Source organism: Macaca mulatta, chromosome 14, assembly GCF_049350105.2.
Source record: "Macaca mulatta isolate MMU2019108-1 chromosome 14, T2T-MMU8v2.0, whole genome shotgun sequence".
Lineage (NCBI taxonomy): Eukaryota > Metazoa > Chordata > Mammalia > Primates > Cercopithecidae > Macaca > Macaca mulatta.
Window position 1 is genome coordinate 13,028,256 of NC_133419.1, and position 18,906 is coordinate 13,047,161.

Here is an 18,906-nt window from a genome sequence, read left to right on the forward strand (position 1 = left end):
ATAGAAAAGGCATCAGCATATGAGAAAAATGCTAAGCTCTCTAATAACCATGAGTATGTCAATTAGTTCAACAATGACACATGATTTTTCACTCTAAAAGTTAAAAAATTTTAGAACAGTTGCACTGAATTTTGACCAGTTGAAGGGTAAATTGGTTAAAACGTTTTGGACACAATTTGATAACAGTTGTTTAAGATTATTAATGTGATATATAATTTGATCTAGAAATTCTAGCTCGAGGACTCTATCCTAAGCATCGAATTAGAGATGTGGCCAAATTTTACAGACAAAAAAATGCTTATCACAGTATTACTACACACACATACACACACACACACAGACTCACCCAAGAACTTTAACATTTGAGTAATAGTTTAATAAATTAAGGCGCACTTATACAGTGGAATAGAATGTAGATATTTAAAACTTTTTTCTAAGAATGTTTAATGCCTATTACTAGGTAAAAATATGATATGAAATCATATGAATTTTAAAATATATGTGTTCAGAAACATCTTGTATACATGTTTTTATAACACAATGTTATATAACATGTTTTATAATGCAATGCTCATACACATATATGCGTATAAAGGACTGAACCCACATAAAAAATTTCTGGAAGGATGTAGAACAGGTTGTTAACTTTGGGGAGGAGGCTTTTATTTCAATTTTTAATTTTATATTATTAATATTTTCTTTTTAAACTTTTGCTATGAGGGAGTACTGCTTTTGTAAATAAGGAGATATTTTAGGAAGTTAACGTGAGATAAAAAAATATGATTAATATTAAATACACACAAACACCTAGCAAAACACACAGGAGAAAATAGCATTATGATGAGTAGGAACTATATTTTTATTCTTCTTTGTATTCTCTAAATTTTCTACAACAAATAAATGTAGCTTTTATAGCTGGGAAGTAAACCACAGCTATCATTATAAAATGCGTAACATATTGAGATGACCCTCCTGTTTGTTTTTTCAGGCTCAGCATGGCCCAAAATTCAGGAAACATAGGATACACTTATTTTAAAACATTATATTTGTTACACCTCCACATTCTGGGCTCAATGTGTTTTTCTTTAACTGCTAGACACTTTTTCAGGCGTAGTACCTCTACATTTGAAGCAATAGGTCCAACTGTTAACCTGAACAAAGTACAATAAATTATCAGTATTTGACCCTTGTTTCCAGAATTTCTGGATACTCTGAAATGGGTTTGTTGCACTGGAAGTTGCAGAAAAACATATTGCACGTAGTATTCAAAAATGTCCTGTGCTGTTTATCTAAACATGGTCCAAACATTTTGGAAAACAGTTTGGCAATTTCTTTGGCAATTAAACATACACCTACCATACAACACGATAATTGCCCTCTTACATATTTGCCCAAGAGAAGTGAAAGCATATGTTGCTACGCGCTTCTACACAAAAGCTCACATCAGCACTGCTCATTAACAGCTCCACACTGGAAACCATCCCGATGTCCACTAATGGGGAAAGAGGCGAATGGTGATGCATGTACATCAACATGTATATCCACATTGCTCTGCAATACAAAAGAAGCCAACCACTGATAGCACAGTGGGGACTCCCAGACCATGACCGGGAGGCAAGAAGGCAGAAACGAGTGCACGGCGTGCAATTTCATTTGTATCGTATTCTGGAAATGACAAGAGTAAGCTATAGGGACAGTGTCAGTGACAGTGGTTGTGTGGGGTTGGGGCAGGGACTGTGGTTGCACGGGGCGGGAGGCACTTGATGGGGGTGAGGAGAGGTTCTATATCTTAGTTTAGGTCGTTGATGGATATTCGTCAAAACGCATCCAACTGCCCACTTAAAATGGGTGTATTTATTGTATGTAAATTATCTCTCATCAAAGTTGATTTTTTTTTAAGTGAGCTTACTCCACGCAGGGGTCGTCACAGAATTACAAATTAAGATGGTGGTGGCAGAGTGTTAAACCAAGCTTGGGGCTCTGCACATGAAGCTGGCCCTGATGCTGTTTCCTGACTTTTCCGATACCAGGTGGGTGGGTGGGTGTGTGTGTGTTTGTGTGTGTGTGAGAGAGAGAGTACTTTACATAAATGGGATCTTACTATCAATGCCATTTTTAAATTTATTTTTTAACTCAATAGTAATGTGCTGGGGTCACCTCCCAAGTCAATAAATTGAGCTCTGCGTCATTCTCTGCAGAGCATCCCGCTGTGGGTGTGTCTAACCGACGAACCCGTCTCCCTTTGATAGCCTTTGAGGATGTTTTCCATTTCTCACACTCAGCATCACTCAGCCCCATGCAATGCAGGGCTTTCTCTGCACAGCAGCCGTTTCTGAGCCCTCTGGCAGCACCCGGGCCCCTCCTCCCCAGGCACGGTCTCTGGGTGCTGCTCGGAGGTTGTTTGCCTTGAGCATTTCCCTTCCCGCCTTCTCTTCGTCTTGAGCTTTAAATAGAATGGTGAGAGCTCTAGAATGATCGACTTTCTTAGCTCAGAGGCTGCTGCCACCACACCCCCTCCAGGGCCCCTGCAGCTTCAGCCCTGGCACCTGAATTACGCCTTGTCACTCCAGAGGCCTGGAAGGAGTTGCAGGAGGCACAGCCGGGGCTCCTTAGGGGCCAAGAGTCCATGCCCCCAGCATTGTCATCCAACATTCCCCTCAGCCCTGCCATGCCCTGTGAAGGGCTCTGAGTCTTGGGATTTCCAGAATCTACCACGAGACAGCTTTATATCCCCATGGGCGAGGGGCACTTCTCAGTTTCAAAAGAGACTCAACCTGTATTTTCACCATATGCAGCTTCATGTTGACTTCCCATGCCCAGGACTATCTTTGGGCTGCTGGCTCTTAGGGTCTGCCCAGGCAAACTGATGGGTGCTGTCAGGGGACTTGGGGTCACCCTCTGCTGGCCACGTGTCAGGCCACGTAGTGTTTATAGCCATCAGGGCTGTTTGAAGTGGGAGAGGACAGTGGCCTCTGACTAGCTTCAGTGGCCTTGGGAAAGTCTGCTACCTCGTCCCCTTCCACTTTTGCTATATATGTGATCTGTGCTTTAGATGGGCCTTATGGAGAAACTTAACAGTCCAAAATGTCAAGGTCTTGTTTCTTTTTCTTTTTTTAAAAAAAATTTATTTTGTTTTATTTTTGAGGCAGTCTTACTCTGTCGCCAAAGCTGGAGTGCAGTGGCATGATCTCGGCTCACTGCAACCTCTGCCTCCCAGGTTCAAACGATTCTCCTGCCTCAGCCTCTTGAGTAGCTGGGACTACAGGTGCGTGCCACCATGCCCAGCTAATTTTTATATTTTTGATAGAGACAGGGTTTCACCATGTTGGCCAGGCTGGTCTCGAACTCTTGGCCTCAAGTGACCCGCCCGCCTCAGCCTCCCGAAGTGCTGGAATTACAGATGTGAGCCACTGGGCCCAGCCAAGTGGCTCGTTCCTTTTCTTCCACAACAGGAGGCACTTCCCTCAGTTTAGAAGGAATTTAGTCTGTCCTGCCAGGGCGTCTGACCTGGGCTTCCCATAGCACCACACATAAATCCTTGGTGAAGAGTGCACCGAGGAAGGGGAGAGGCTCCGGAGGGGGAGGGGGCTTCCATGGGAGCAGTGGCACCTTCTGCTTTATCTCGTCTGGATGGACAGCTCTGTGTCCTCTTGGTCTGGTGGCCTCTGTGATCAGTGTAGCGATCGCCACGAGCACCCTGGAGAAAGGATCCTCCAGCCCCACCTGGATTGAGGGTCCTACTGTGACTGATCATCGATCTGCCAGGGAGAGGGGATATTACATGGTCAAAGATATCGGTCAAAAATCGGCCCTCGTTAAAGGTGGTAAACACAGATTTTATTCAGCGATAGCTTCTACAGTAGGGAAGAGGCTCTAGTGTAAGCTGAGCTCAACTTTGATTTGTGCAGACGTAACTGGGTGATTTGTTTTTCCGTTTGTTTTTTGAGACAGGGTCTTGCTCTCTTATCCAGGCTGGAGTACAGTGGTGTGATCACAGCTCACTGCAGCCTCAGCCTCCTAGGGTCGAACGGTCCTCTTGCCTCAGCCTCTCAAGTAGCTGGGACTGTAGGTGCACACCACCACCCCTAGCTAATTAAAAAAAAAAAAAAATTGTAGAGACGGAAGTCTCCCTATGTTGCCAGGCTGGTCTCGAACTCCTGAGCTCAAGGGATCCTCCCACCTTGGCCTCCCAAAGTGCCGGGATGATAGGTGTGAGCCACCGCACCTGTCTGGGGTGCCCTCTGACTGGGTTCCCTCAGTGCCCTCTGCTTTTAAGAGAGAATGAGGGAGTAGGGAGGAATGAGCCGGGGCTCAAACAATCAGAAAAGTGAAAAATTACGCGTCAGCATAATGAGACCAGCTGTGTAGACTAACTGGCCTCTATTGAAGTCAGGCTCCTGCCCTCCCTCAGAGGTGGGGACAGGCCCTACCCTTGCTGATGATACCATTTCAAAGAAATGGTTGTCAAGTCTTGAGAAAGATGCTTCTGGGCGGTAGGAGGCACACATAGGACTCAAAGGGAGAGAGAAAGGATTTACAACTGGAAGTTTTTACATAAATGTCCATCCTCACGTGTTGGCTGGAACAAATTCTTTTGGCAGCCCCAAGCTTTTCCACACAGGAGTGCAAAGCGGGGCTGGGCTGTCCCAGTGGCGTGGCCTGAGGCTGCCAGAAGCTTTGTTAGAGCTTGGTTGAGGGTCTTAGCGCAGGGTTGGATGGAGTTGTTCTTGCAGAGAGCTTTTGCAATTTTCCACACAGAGTGTCTGTCTTTCTTCAGCTTTGTTCTAGGCTGGTGATCTTCAGATAGAAAGGGGTATGGGGAGTCTTAACGGGAGTGGATTTCCAAGTCAGCTTCCTTCTGGACTTCCTTCCTCCTCACCAATGCATCGCATCAGTTTGCCTTTCCCAGCTGCCTTTCTTAATTGCTCTTCTACTTGACTTAAAATGATGCAGACCTAACCCATCCTGGATCCTAGTGGGTGAAAAAACTTCTGGGGCACCAATAAAGGGACAGTTTGAGGTGTTGGCATTGGAACTAAGGTAATAAATCATTTTGCAGGTCAGATGGCTTTTAATATTTACCTCCAACATCATTTTATTAGTATTATTATTATTTTACTTTTACTTTTTTATTTTGAGACAGAGTCTTGGTCTGTTGCCCGGGCTGGAGTGCAGTGACGTGATCTCGGCTCACTGCAACCTCCGCCTCACGGGTTCAAGCAATTCTCCTGCCTCAGCCTCCCAAGTAGCTGGGATTACAGGCGCCTGCCACCATGCCTAGCTAATTTTTGTATTTTTAGTAGAGACAGGGTTTCACCATGTTGGCCAAGTAGGTCTCGAACTCCTGACCTCGGGTAATCCACCCGCCTCTGCCTTCCAAAGTGCTGAGATTACAGATGTGAGCCACCCCACCTGGCCTTCAGCATCATTTTAAAAAGTAAAAAATAATTTGACTCTAGGTTATCTTGTGACATTTTTGGCCTCCAACTTGGACAGAGTTGGAAAAATTCACTATAACAAATTCCTTCTAGCTCCATGGACTCAGTGGTCATATCTAGAAAAATGAAAACAGGATGCTAATTCCTGTCTTGTTCTAGTGACAAATAATATCCATCTCTGGGTATGTTAACTAAGTGAGAGGGAAAAACCTAAATACCCCATTCAGATACCTTTCCAATAACATTTAGCTTTCTGTGGCTAATCATTGTTTATACTGATATAATAAACAGGATCAAAATTTGTAGTACCCTTATTATTTTGCTTTGTGTGTGAATAATCATAATGACAACATAATCTAGAGGAAAATGTTGTCAGAGCCTTATGATCACAGGAAATGATAAAGTTTTAGCATTTTAATTTATATACATTTTGTTTCAAAGAATCAAAGGGTGTCGGATGCGGTGGCTCATGCTTGTAATCCCAGCACTTTGGAAGGCCGAGGCAGGCGGATCGCCTGAGGTCAGGAGTTCGAGACCAGCATGACTAACATGGTGAAACCCCGTCTATACAAAAAAAGTAGCCGTGGATGGTGCTGCATGCCTGTAATGCTAGCTACCTGGGAGACTGAGGCAGGAGAATCGCTTGAACCCAGGAGATGGAGGTTGCGGTGAGCCGAGATTGTGCCATTGTACTCCAGCCTGGGCAACAAGAGAGAAACTCTGTCTCAAAAAAGAAAAAAAAAAAAAAAAAGATTATATGGAAAGGGTGGAACAAGAACCCAAGGAGAAAAAGGAATGGTGTAATGGCACTAGGCACTCAAGAAAGGCGTACTCATATATTTTTAAAATGGAAGATGGTGGGTATCAACATTGTATTCCACTAGGTTTATTTAAAAGGATGACATAAGTTTTAAAATGTCAGTATTGAAAGTATGACATTGGATATGATATATGAATCACATCCTGCTTCGTCCAAATGAATGCCAACCGTTTTAGAAAACAGCTCTGAAATGTGTGAGAGCCTGCAGTGCAGCTTTCTTGAAACCATTCCACTAGACCAGAGGTAAGCTAACTATGGCCCTCCTGCCAAACCTGGCCCGGTGCCCGGTTTTGTCCTGCCCACAAGGCAAGTGTGGCTTTCACATGTTTAAATGGTTGGAAAAAAGGAAAGAGAATCATATTTTGTGACATATACAAATTATATGAAATTCAAATCTTAGCATGCATGGGTAGTTTGATGAGAACCCAGCCGCATTCACTCCTTTCTGGGCTGTCTCTGGCTGCTTTTAACAGAGTTAATGGCAGAGCTGAGCAGCTGCAACAGAGACGTGTGGCCGGCGAATCCTGACATATTTATTATCTGACCATTTACTGGAAGAGTTTGCCACCCGCTGCCCTAGACCACAGACTCAGGAAAGCCTCCTTATGGCTCCTGCTCTGCTCCTGACTGGATAACTCAGAAAAACGAATGCGCCATTCGGACTAAGTGGCCTCTGAGTTTTCTGAAAATTTAAGTCTGGGAAAGTGATTCATACGCGGGTATTAACGGCTGACGCTTCCCAGGAGTGCCTGCCTTTAAAAATGAGCCCAGAGGAGGCAACCCCTTTAACGCAGAGGGGTGAGGTGCTAACAGCAGGATTTCGTGCACCTGCATGGGTTGTCAGTGGTGATTTCAAAGGGGCTTTTCCCAGCATGGGTTGATGTCAGTTTGTGATGAATAGACAAAGGTTTGTACAGATCAATCTGTCCATTTACAGATATCCGCCAACGTCCCTGGAGGCCAATTCTGGCCCATTCCAAGCTCACAAACTTCCCAGACCCCACAGAAGCCTCAGGGAAGGCCAGGCACAGAGGGATTGGAAGCAGTGCTGTGCTCAGCCAGCCTCACCCACTGCCAGGCTTAGGGCAGGATCGGGCCAGCACGTCGGCCTTTCACGTCCTCTGTCCTTGTCTATGAAAAGCTCATCTCGGCCGGGCGCAGAGGCTCACGCCTGTAATCCCAGTACTTTGGGAGGCGGAAGCAGGCAGATCACCTGAGGTAGGGAATACGAGACCAGCCTGACAAATACGGAGAAACCCCATCTCTAGCCAGGCATGGTGGCGCATGCCTGTAATCCCAGCTACTCGGGAGGCTGAGGCAGGAGAATCGCTTGAACCCGGGAGGCGAAGGTTGCAGTGAGCTGAGATCACGCCACTGCACTCCAGCCTGGGCGACAGAGCATGACCTTGTGTAGGCCTTGTAGGGGTGCAGTGGGCAGTGCCAGGTTAGTTACAGGCCAACCAGGGACAGGTCACACCTGCAGGCCCTGGCACTCCAGATGCCTGGGAGGACACTGTGCAGCCCCCAACCCACTCCAACAGGCTGTGCAGTGTGGTCTTTGCCAGGGGGAGAGTTGGACATTCAAGGTCTCCACCAGCATAGCCGGCCAGGCTACCGCTGTGCTCGGCCTCCCCATGGGCCAAGTATCCCTGAGCTGGCTTTTGGGGAGGGAGAGGCCATGAGCAGTGGGGCAGGGGTGACAAACTCAAATACCAACAGGATCCCAAACCCATCTGGGAAGGCAGCCTCTCCTGGCTCTAGTCCAGCTGATTATAGCTTACTGTTAAGATTTCAGGCCCGGGGTGGCCAGAATTTCCAATCTTTCCGAAGAAACCAAGAAACTGGAATTCTATATGAAAATCTCCTGAGTTTCAAATGTTGGCAATTCACTCCAAAGGAAATTCTAAAACACTGAGCTGGCTTCAAAAAGCGCATCCGTAGGTTAAATTGGGTCCCCAGGCTGCCAGTCTGAGACCTCAACTTTGAGCTCAAGAGGAGGAACTCGTGTCTCAGCTCTGGCACTGGCCGTGTGGCCTGTGGGCTTATGGCTGAAGCCCAGTGAGCCTCAATTTCCTCCTCTCTGAAGTCGGGGAACAGTCCTGGACTTTGCAGGCATATGCTGGGGCTCTGCCTCCACTGAGAGGATCGTAGGTGGGTGCGTGGAACAGGCCTCACGAATGTTGCTCTTTTCCTGGCTTGGAAACTTGGCAGTGATTTCTGATGACAAGAGAGGTCAAGTTGGGGCCCGTTATCTGGTGGACTTGAGGCTCTGCCCACCGAGGCATTTCTCAGTTGCTCTGGAGGGGATGGCTAGATTACGTGGGTAATGGGCCAATTGGCGACCTCATTTAGCTCTTGTAGGCTCTGCCAAAGGGCCACCTTGCAGTCCCACCACCCACCCAAGGAAGCCTCTCAGACTGGAGGCGCACTGTGTCCCATTGATCGAGACCCTGGGGAGGGGGTGGCTGGCGAGATGGCGCTGATAAACTTATCACACGACACTCAAGGCTGCCTTCCGGTTTTCGTGTGGGTGTCTTCCTCTTAGAGAAAAATCGGTTGTCCTTGAATTGATGTATGAGAGGGGTCCATTCTCTCCTCCCTCCTCTAGGGGCCAAGGCCAGTGTGCGAACATCCCTGGAGAAAAGCCTGCAGCCCCTGGTGCCCAGCCCAGCCTAGGCCCGGGGGACCACAGTGTGTAGTGGCAGAGCCCAGGCCTCCGACTCCTCCGATCTGGGTGTGAGTTCTGGTTCTGCTGCTAGCCGTTTGTTGCCTAAGCTACAGGGATAATAACAGTAACGACCACAGACGGTTGTTAGGATTCAGTGCAATGATGTCTGGAAAATGCCTGGCACAGCGCAAGTGTGTGGAAGGGGAGGAAGAGGCGCCGTTGGAGTAGGAATGGAATAAATGTTTGCAAATTGAATGAAAACAGAAACGAGAGAAGGAGTAACATTCGTTCTAAACAGATCATACGGAAATGGTTTCTTTCTGCCTTTGGAATAACATATTATGATTCCCACCGCCGTGCCCCCAAGGCTTGCTTTCTCATTATGTCTCGTCTTTTCATCTTACTTAATTAAAAAGCGACGTACCGAGGGAATCTGGGGTTCAGAGCTGTCGCTCACGGCTCAGGCAGGGCTTTACACTGGAGAGTGGGGTCTCCCCCTGCCACAGGCAAGGCCTGGGCTCCTACAGCCTGGGACTCACTGAGTGGAGAAGGACAACCCAGGGTCGTGTCTGGGACCTTCAGAAAACCTGTGTCTGACTCAGGGCGTGATGCCTGGGTGGGGGTGGGGTAGAGGGAGCTGATGCTGGGGGCAGGGGGCCCAAGAGGGGCAGGCTGAGCTCTTTCAGTGTTTCAGACTGGGGCAGAAATGAGGGATGACAGTGACATTCACTTTCCATTTTGTTGTTGTTGTTGTTGAGACAGGGTCTTGCTGTGTCACCCAGGCTGGAGTGCAGTGGTATGAACATGGCTCACTGCAGCCTCGACCTCCCAGGCTCAAGTGATCCTCCCAGCTCAGACCCCTAAGCAGCTGGGATTACAGGCATGTGCCACCATGCCCAGCTAGGTTTTACAAATTTGTTGTAGAGATGGAGTCTCTTGCTTTGTTGCTCAGGTTGGTCTCAAACTCCTGGACTCAAGTGATCCTCCCGCATTAGCCTCCCAAAGTGCTGGGATTACCAGCATGAGCCACCACACCCAGCTCATTTACAACTTTTTAAAAACCTTTTTGGGACACAGATATGCTGGTTGCAGCATAACCTATTTATAGAAACATACGTCAAAGGAACAGCAAGCCTGCTTCTTAAACAAAGAGAGACAATTAACTGAAGACCCTCCTATACTGCATAAAAGCTGTGTAATCAATTTCTTGAAGGGGGCCTATGCCTGCTGGACCTGACATGAAGCCAATCAGGGCCTCTTCATGTCATCCTTCCCTGCAACAGGGAAAAATCATGCCACGGGGTACAAGGCAGACAGTGTCAGGGATTTTCCCCAGAGTTTCCCAGAGCGAGTGGGCCAGATGTTTCTACTTTGCCCTAACAGGATTAGATGAATGAGGTCTAATCCTCTCGCTGGAACTGGCCCTTTATGTCTCCATGTTCCACTCATCTTTGTAGAGTAATACTTTACCAGCTGTCAAAATAACTGCACAAGCAAAGGTATCTAGGAGGATGGGTAGCCCCGGAGCTCATTCACCCGCGGATGTGGGTGGTTCAGATTCCGCATAGAAGGGGACATTTAGGAGTGTATGTCTGCAAGGGGTCTGAAAGGCACTCACGCAAAAATGGAGACCTGCTACTCGCCTTCCTCAATCATTTATTAACCTTGTATGATGTGCCAGACCCTCTTCTGGGTGTGGGGGATACAGCAGTGACCACAGCAAGCTCACATCCCTGCTTGCACAACACTGGCGTTCCAGTCTGCCTCTCCTTCCTTGTGGTTCTCTATGGGGGATGTGCATGACTTGTCATTCCATTGCCTTCAGTGTTCAACGAATATTTGTTGGCACTGGGATCCACCAGGCAGCCAGCACCACGTCTTACCCACCTTTGCACCCCTAGAGATCAGCAGAGTGTCTACCCATGTAGACACTCATAAAATATTAAGTCTATTGTTTTAAAGGCATTCTGCTGGATGTTGGGTTGCAGGAGCAGGGGCAGAAAGAACAAAACCAAGCCCAGGCCTTGTCTTTGAGCAACTTATAATCTTGGGGAGAAAGCAGGAAACATGTAAGATAGAAAAATGACATGTGGAATTAAACAATTAAGGAAATGGTTGGCAGGTAATGGGAGACAGTTTCTCACTGTTGGAGTGGGAGGTTATGGATCAACAAGAAAAATCTGCAATAATCCATGTGTAATGGTTTAGATTTGGTGGCATTAGTATGAGCTCCTCTTTACCTTTTTTTTTTGAGACAGATCTTGCTCTGTTGCCCAGGCTAGCATGCAGTAGTGTGATCATAGCTCACTGTGACCTCAAACTCTCGGGCTCCAGTGATCCTCCCACTCTGGCTCCCAAGTAAGTAGAACTACAGGTGTGTGCCGCAATGCCCAGTTAACTTATTATTCTGCAGAGAAAGGGGTCTTGCTGTGTTGCCCAGGCTGGTCTCGAACTCCTGGGCTCAAGTGATCCTCCTCTCTTGGCCTCTCAAAGTGTTGGGATTACAGGTATGAGGCACCATGCCTGGTCCATTGTAACCATTTTTAAGTGTACTAGTCAGTGATATTAAATACAAGCATAATGTTGCACAACCATCACCACCCTCCATCTCCAGGACTCTTCTCATCAGGCAAAACTGAAACTCTGTGTTCATTAAACATGAATACCCCAAGCCTTGCTCTCCAGCCCCTGGCGACCGCCCTTCTACTTTCTGTCTCTATGAATTTTATAATTCGAAGTACTTCCTGTAAGTGGAGCCATATAGTGTTTGTCTTTTTGGGACTGGCTTATTTCACCTAGCACGATGTCTTCAAGGTTCATCCACGTTGTAGCATGTGTCAGAATTTCCTTACTTTTTAAAGCCCGGGGCATCTTGTGGTGTCAGAAAATCAAGACGTGATCAATAGAACCCACAATGATAGAGGTCTGTGAAACTGTCACAGGAGCCCATGGAACGAACTCCCAATCACCTCTCATTGTGGGCAGAACATAATTCAACGGTTTGAAGTTCTTTTTTCTTTTGTGAGATATTCTTTGTTTACCATTTCTAATATATTTGACGTTGAATCTTTGGATGAAAGTGTATCCCATAATTACAAACCTGGAATAGCTTGAGTCACAAAGTAGTGCTGGACTCTAATCCAAAGTCAATATCTGCGAGCTCATACTGATATAAATAGAAGATAGAATAAATAAAGGAAAGTAGGCTGGGTGCAGTGGCTCATGCCTGTAATCCCAGCACTTTGGGAGGCTGAGACAAGTGGATCACTTAAGTCCAGGAGTTCGAGACCAGTCTGGCCAACGTGGTGAAACCCCGTCTCTACTAAAAATACAAAAATTAGCCGGGCGTGGTGGTGTGGACCTGTAGTCCCAGCTACTAGGGAGGCTGAGGCAGGAGAATCGCTTGAATCCAGAAGGCAGAGGTTGCAGGGAGCTGAGATGGCACCACTGCACTGCACTCCAGCCTAGGTGACAGAGTGAGACTCCGTCTCAAAATACATAAATAAATAAATGTAGACAAATATCCCACGAAAAAAACTTGCAAATAATTTATGTAGCTGCTCTGCCCTTAAAGAGCCTGGGCATGATTCCTCATTTCTTTCTTTTCTTTCTTTTTGCTTTCTCCCTCCTCCCCAACCTCCTATTCCTTAAGTGTGTGAGCTGTGCGTAGTGACCTCCTTCCAGAGGGGACAGTGTGGAAAAGACTAGCTGCACAGTGGAGAAAGCTGACCAACGCAGCCTCAGCCAGGTCATCAGGGCCGACATCCACAGTGACAAGTCATGTTGATGGCAGGTACTCTTGAAATGATGTGATGAGAATGGCACTTGTCCTCTGCAGTCTTTCTCCCCCAAACCTGCCATCCAAATCTAAGTATGAGAAAAAGAGACAAATCGCAGTTGAGAATCATTTTACAAAACACCTGAGCAAACTCTTCTCAAAACCGTCGTGGTTATCAAAAACAGAGTCTGAGAAGCTGTCACAACCAAGAGGAGCGTAGAAAGACATGATGATTAAATGGGATATGGTATGTGGGATGGGATCTTGGAAACAAAAAGGATATTAGATAAAAACTAAAGCAATCTGGGCTGGGCACAGTGGCTCATGCCTGTAATCCCAACACTTTGGGAGGCTGAGGTGGGAGGGCTGCTAGAGCCCAGGAGTTTGAGACCAGCCTGGGCAACATAGGGAGACCCCATCTCTACAAAACATAAAAAATTAGCTGGGTGTAGTGGTGGGTGCTGTAGTCCCACTACTTGGGAGCCTGAGGTGGGAGGATCTCTTTTTTTTTTTTTTTTTTTTTGAGACAGAGTCTCTCTCTGTCGCCCAGGCTGGAGTGCAGTGGCTCAATCTCAGCTCACTGCAAGCTCCACCTCCCAGGTTCACGCCATTCTCCTGTGTCAGCCTCCCGAGTAGCTGGGACTACAGGCGCCCACTGCCGCACCCGGCTAATTTTTTGTATTTTTAGTAGAGACGGGGTTTCACCATGTCAGCCAGGATGGTCTCGATGGTGGGAGGATCTCTTGAACCCGGGAAGCAGGGGCTGCAGTCAGCTGTGATTGTGCCACTGCACTCCAGCCTGGGGATCAGAGCGAGACTCTGTCTCTTAAACAAAACAAAACTACACTTAAATAGCAAGGATATCCATGGTCTTTTTCACCTCTGATTATGGGTGGAACATAATTCAACAGTTTGAAGTTCTTTTTTCTTTTGTGAGACATTCTTTGTTTACCATTTCTGATGTATTTGATGTTGAGTCTTTGGATGAAAGTGTATCCCGTAATTAAAGCACTGCTCCTATGGAAAAACACAAAAAAACCCAAAAACAAAACAAAACAAAACAACCAACCAACCAGCCAGGTGCAGTGGCTCACGCCTGTAATCCCAGCCCTTTGGGAGGCCGAGGCAGGTGGATCACCTGAGGTGAGGAGTTCGAGACCAACCTGGTCAACAGGGTGAAACCCCATCTTTACTAAAAATACAAAAATTATCTGGGCGTGGTGGCGCATGCCTGTGATCACAGCTACTTGGGAGGCTGAGGCAGGAGAATCGCTTGAAGCTGGGAAGTGGAGGTTGCGGTGAGCTGAGATCATACCACTGCACTCCAGCCTGGGCGACCAGAGTGAAACTCCATCTCAAAAAACAAACAAACAAACAAAAAAGACAAAAAACACACACACACAACAACCACCAACCAACCAAACAAACAAAACAAAACAAAACACCCTGAAGCAATCCAAATAATGTATGGACTTCAGTGAGTAATCATGTATCAATATGGGTTTATTAAGTGTGAGAAATTTACCATGCTAATGTAAGATGTTAACAGTAGGAGAAACTGAGTATGGGGTGTACAAAATGACTAAGCAATTTTTCTATAAGTCTAAAACAGTTCTAAAATAAAAAGTTAATTAAAAAAATGAAATATGCCCTAAAAAAAGATGGATAGAAAGGCTGCTTGGTGGTCAGAAGGAAGCAGAATGGGAAGCAGGTAGCAGGAAGAATCAGAACAAACACTAAACAGATGAGGGCATCGGGCTGCCCCGTGAAAGGCTGTGGGCCCGGGTCCTGCCACCTCACTTCTCGCACACCGATGATATTCATTTGTCTTCACCAGCTCTGAGCCACTACTGCTGGGTGTCTGCTCCTGGGGTACCTGCTGGCCCTGAATCACCCCTCTGGATTCCTGGGACTCTCGGAACTTTGGGATCCAGAGAAGGGAGCTCTTCCGTCCCGGGACCCACGACTGCCCACGCTGTTGAGCTTCCTGAGGGCAGGGACCCTGTCTTCTCTCTTGGAGCCAAGGCTCCATGTTGGAACTGGCCCTGACAGTGTCTGTTAAACTTCCACGAAACAAATGTTCCTGAACTTGAAGCCATAGGACAGGACTCTGAAGATCACTGAATCACATAGTGAGAGAATGATCCAGTCCTTTTTATAACAGCAAGAAGAGTGTCTCGGGTTGGTTCGAGGATGTCTTTAACAACTCTCTCACCCTTGCCGGTCTCCACATAGAACCAAGAACAGGTGGGTCCTAGACTCAGACTCTGGTGGATGAATGTGTCCAACAAAAGTAACAGCATTAGTTTAGAGTTATCTTCAATGTATACCAAGTGATACTGGTTTTCCATTTATAATGGCAACGTACCTTCCCTTAAGTTTTTTTAAAATTTTAATTCAGTTTCAGACATACAGAAAAGTTGCAAGCATAATAGAGTTCCTGGATACCTTTCACCCAGATTCCCTTAGTGTCAATATTTTCTCCCTCTCTCTCTTTGTCTCTCCCCCTACCTTCCCCACCAAACTACCTACCTAACTACACACACACGCACACACACACTTTTTTCCGGAACTATTTAAAAGCATGCTGTTCTTTCACTGCCTGTCCTGGTAATGTCCTTTCTGGCAAAAGAAAACCCCAGGCCGTGCCTTGCATTCAGTCAATATGCCTCTTTTTTTTTCTTTTTTGCCATGGAGTTTCATTCTTGTCACCCAGGCTGGAGTACAATGGCGTGATCTCGGCTCACTGCAACTTTCGTCTCCTGGGTTCAAGCGATTCTCCTGTTTCAGCCTCCCGAAGTGCTGGGATTACAGGCGTCTGCCACCATGCCCAGCTAATTTTTGTATTTTTATTAGAGACGGGGTTTCACCATGTCGGCCAGGCTGGTCTTGAACTCCTGACTTCAGGTGATCTGCCTGCCTCAGCCTCCCAAAGTGCTGGGATTACAGGCGTGAACCACAGCGCCCGGCCTCTTTTACCTCTGAGTGTGTCAGTACTCCAGTGTGTATCTCCTAAAAGCAAGACTATTTTGTTACATAAGTGTAGTACACTTTTCAAAATCAGGGAACTAACACTGATATAACCCTGTAATCACTAGACCTCCTTCCTGTTTCACTGCCTGTCCCCATAATGTCCTTTATGGCAAAAGAAAACGTCAGGTCACGCCTTGCGTTTAAGCGGGACGTCTCTTTAACTCTGTTCATCTGAAACAGTCCTTGAGTCTTTGTATTCTATGACACTGGCATTTTTGAAAAGTATCTGCCAGATATTTTGTAAGATGTCTAAAGTTTCCTTTTTAAATAAATTTAAGTTTTAAATACGTAAGTCCACTTAAAAAACTATCAAGCAACCCAAAGAACAAATGGTCTACAGATGAAGCACAAACTGTGAAGAGGTACGTGGATTACAGTTTTGAGAAATGTTGCCTTAAATCAACTTCCTTCTGCCCCTGGGGCTTCACCCCACTGGGATGGTCAGGCCTTGGGTCACTGAGTTAAGAACAGTCAATAAAGTGGTGACACTAGGCTGTCCCAGCCTGTGTGCAGGGAGCTCACTCTCAGAGGCAGAGTCAGGGTTCTTGGCCCTCTACCAGATACTAGTGAGGGGCTGGGAGGAAAGCATGCTTTGGGTGGGTGCACGGTACATGCAAATCTCAAACGTGTCTCAAAGAAAGAACAGGCAGGCCGGGTGCGGTGACTCATGCCTGTAATCCCAGCACTATGGGAGGCTGAGGTGGGAGGATCACTTGTGCCCAGGAGTTTGAGACTAGCCTGGGCAACATGGTGAGACCTTGTGTCAAAAGAAAGAAAAAGAGAGAGAGAGAAAAAAAAAAAAGAGAGAGGAGGGGAAGGAAGGAAGGAGAAAGAAAGAGAGAGAAAGAGAAAGAAAGGAAGAAAAAAGAAAAAGAAAGAAAGGAAAGAAGAAAGAGACAGAGAGAAAAAAGAAAAAGAGGGAGAGAAAGAAAGATAAAGAAAGAGAGAGAAAGAAAGAAAGAAGGAAGGAAAGAAAGAAAGGAAGAGAAAGAAAGAAAGACAGCAGAAGGAAAGAAAAGAATGGGAATAAAGAAAGAAAGAACTAGCCAGGAGTGGTGGCGTGTGCCTGTAATCCCAGGTACTTGGGAGGCTGGGGTAGGAGGATTGATTGAACTTGGGAGGTCAAGGCTGAGTGAGCTATGATCACATCACTGCACTCCCCTCTGGGCAACAGAGCAAGACCCTGGCAAAGAAAGAAAGAAAGAAAGAAAGAGAGAGAGAGAGAGACAGAGAGAGAGAGAGAAAAGAAAGAAAGAAAGAAAGAAAGAAAAAGAAAGAAAGAAAGAAAGAAAGAAAGAAAGAAAGAAAGAAAGAAAGAAAGAAAGAAAGAAGCCATAAAATCAGGAATGGAGAAGAGAGCTTGAGAAAGCAGTAGGAAGACGTGAGTATGGGCAGAAGAGGTGAGTTTCCTGGAACAGGAAGGGAGGGAGGAGATCTTGAGGTTTCTACTGGGCAGAGCTCCAGGGCTAATGCTACCGCCATCACCCCTATACTTCAGAGGGGTCCCCACAGCTAGAGGGGCTTTGACATTAGCAGGAGGACTTGACTACTTCCAGCCCTGCACTAACTATCCCCAGGGTAGGTGGCCTGGGGACAAAAGGCCGCAGTAGGTGGCCTTGCCTGGCCCTGGACCACAGAAGAGCTCTTTCACAGGATGGGTTGTTCTTATCAGAGCGTGAGCGTGGGCATGAGCTGAGGGGGTCCTGCAGGGACAGACGTGCGTCTGGAGCTGTGCAACTCTAGCGTGTGCCGAGTCTCTTCTGCTGCACGCAGGATGCACCCACCTACTCTTCAGGTTGCCAAGAAGGTGGGAGGGATGCAGGCGAGGGCAGCAAACGCGGAGCAGACTGCAGGAAGTCACGGCACCGGCCACAGAAGGGGGAAAAGAGGGTGACTGTCAGAGCGATGCGATGAAGGGTATTGCTTGGCTATGCAGAAAAGTTGAGGGGGGCTACTGACCCCAGTTATTTTAGTATCTCATCCTTAGATAAGAAACAGCCTTCACCTGCCTCGAAACCGGGGGAGAGAGGCAGGCCTGGAGGGAGGGATGGTCACCCCAGAGGGGAGGCCATGGGAGGGAAGCGGAGTCCCCTGGGCCCAATGCTGGTGTTTCTAGGGAGAGCTGTGTGTGTGGCCTGGAGGCCATGGAGGAGAATGTGTTTGTGAGTGTCTGGACGAGGATCATTTTATCTCCCCACTGTGTGGAAGGATGGAGAGGAGGCAGTGAGTGTGGGCCTGGTCGGGCTCAGCGCGGGGAGGGGAGGCAGGAGACCCCACAGGCAGAGGGGCTGTTTGTGAGCAGGGGGCTTGAAGGAAAATGAATCTCAGCCAGAGCCCATGGCCCTGGGGCCCACTCCCTCCCCTCCCCCTCCTCCTGCACTTGGTGGGTGACTGGGCAGGTGGGAGGGGCTGGGGGAAGGGAGCCAGGGAGGGGGCACCTGCCCTCAGCCAGCATAGGGCTGGGGTCCTCTGTGGAGGGGGTGGGGGATCCTTCCCCAGGAAAGAATGTGTCATGGTCGCCCGCCCACTCTCTGCCCCTCCAGCCTATCACCTTTCCATCTTCTCTCCTCTCCTCCCTCCTGCTCGCCCGTGGTAGCTGCACCAACTGGCTGTGAACCTGGCTCCCCTGGTCCTAGCTGGGTGACCTTGAACTAGTCCCATGACTTCTCTGGGCTTCACTTTTCTCGTGGGGAAGGTAACGGACATTAGGAGACCTTAAGGCTCTGGGAGGTTTTGAGAATTATTAACTGAGGCCACAATGTAAGGGGTCCAGCAAGTGCAGGGTTCGGGGCCAGGGAAGAAAAAGGCTTGGTCTGGCTGCTCCTGCCTTCCACTGTCTGCGCAGACACGCCGCTCTCTCCCTCTGTCTTCCTCTTTTCCTCTCTGTCTCATGACTCTCTCCCCCCATCCCCCACCCCCCGCCCCGCTCCTTTATCTCCCTTTGTTGCTATTTCGGTCCTTGCTCGATGATGTTGGTAAGAGGTGAGCCTCTTTTCATGTCAGGATGCCCGAACTCCGTCAAACTGGTAAACAGCTGAAGGATGTGGTGGGAGATGAACTTTCCACTGAGGCTTCTTTCAACCCATCCCTTCCCTGGGGCTCCCCTGCGCCTCCCTGCTCTGGAGACTCCATCCCATCCTAACAAAGCGAGGACAGGGACCTGGGACGG

General features: G+C 47.6%; 1 long non-coding RNA gene across 1 annotated transcript in view; it reads left to right on the top strand.

The window, feature by feature from the left end:
- The window catches only part of LOC144334196 (uncharacterized), a 69,165-nt gene that overhangs the window by 44,014 nt on the left and 6,245 nt on the right, over nt 1-18,906 (top strand). Inside the window, exon 2 of the long non-coding RNA XR_013403754.1 lies at nt 14,542-14,951. This is a non-coding gene — a long non-coding RNA (uncharacterized LOC144334196). The remainder of the gene's footprint in view (nt 1-14,541; nt 14,952-18,906) is intronic.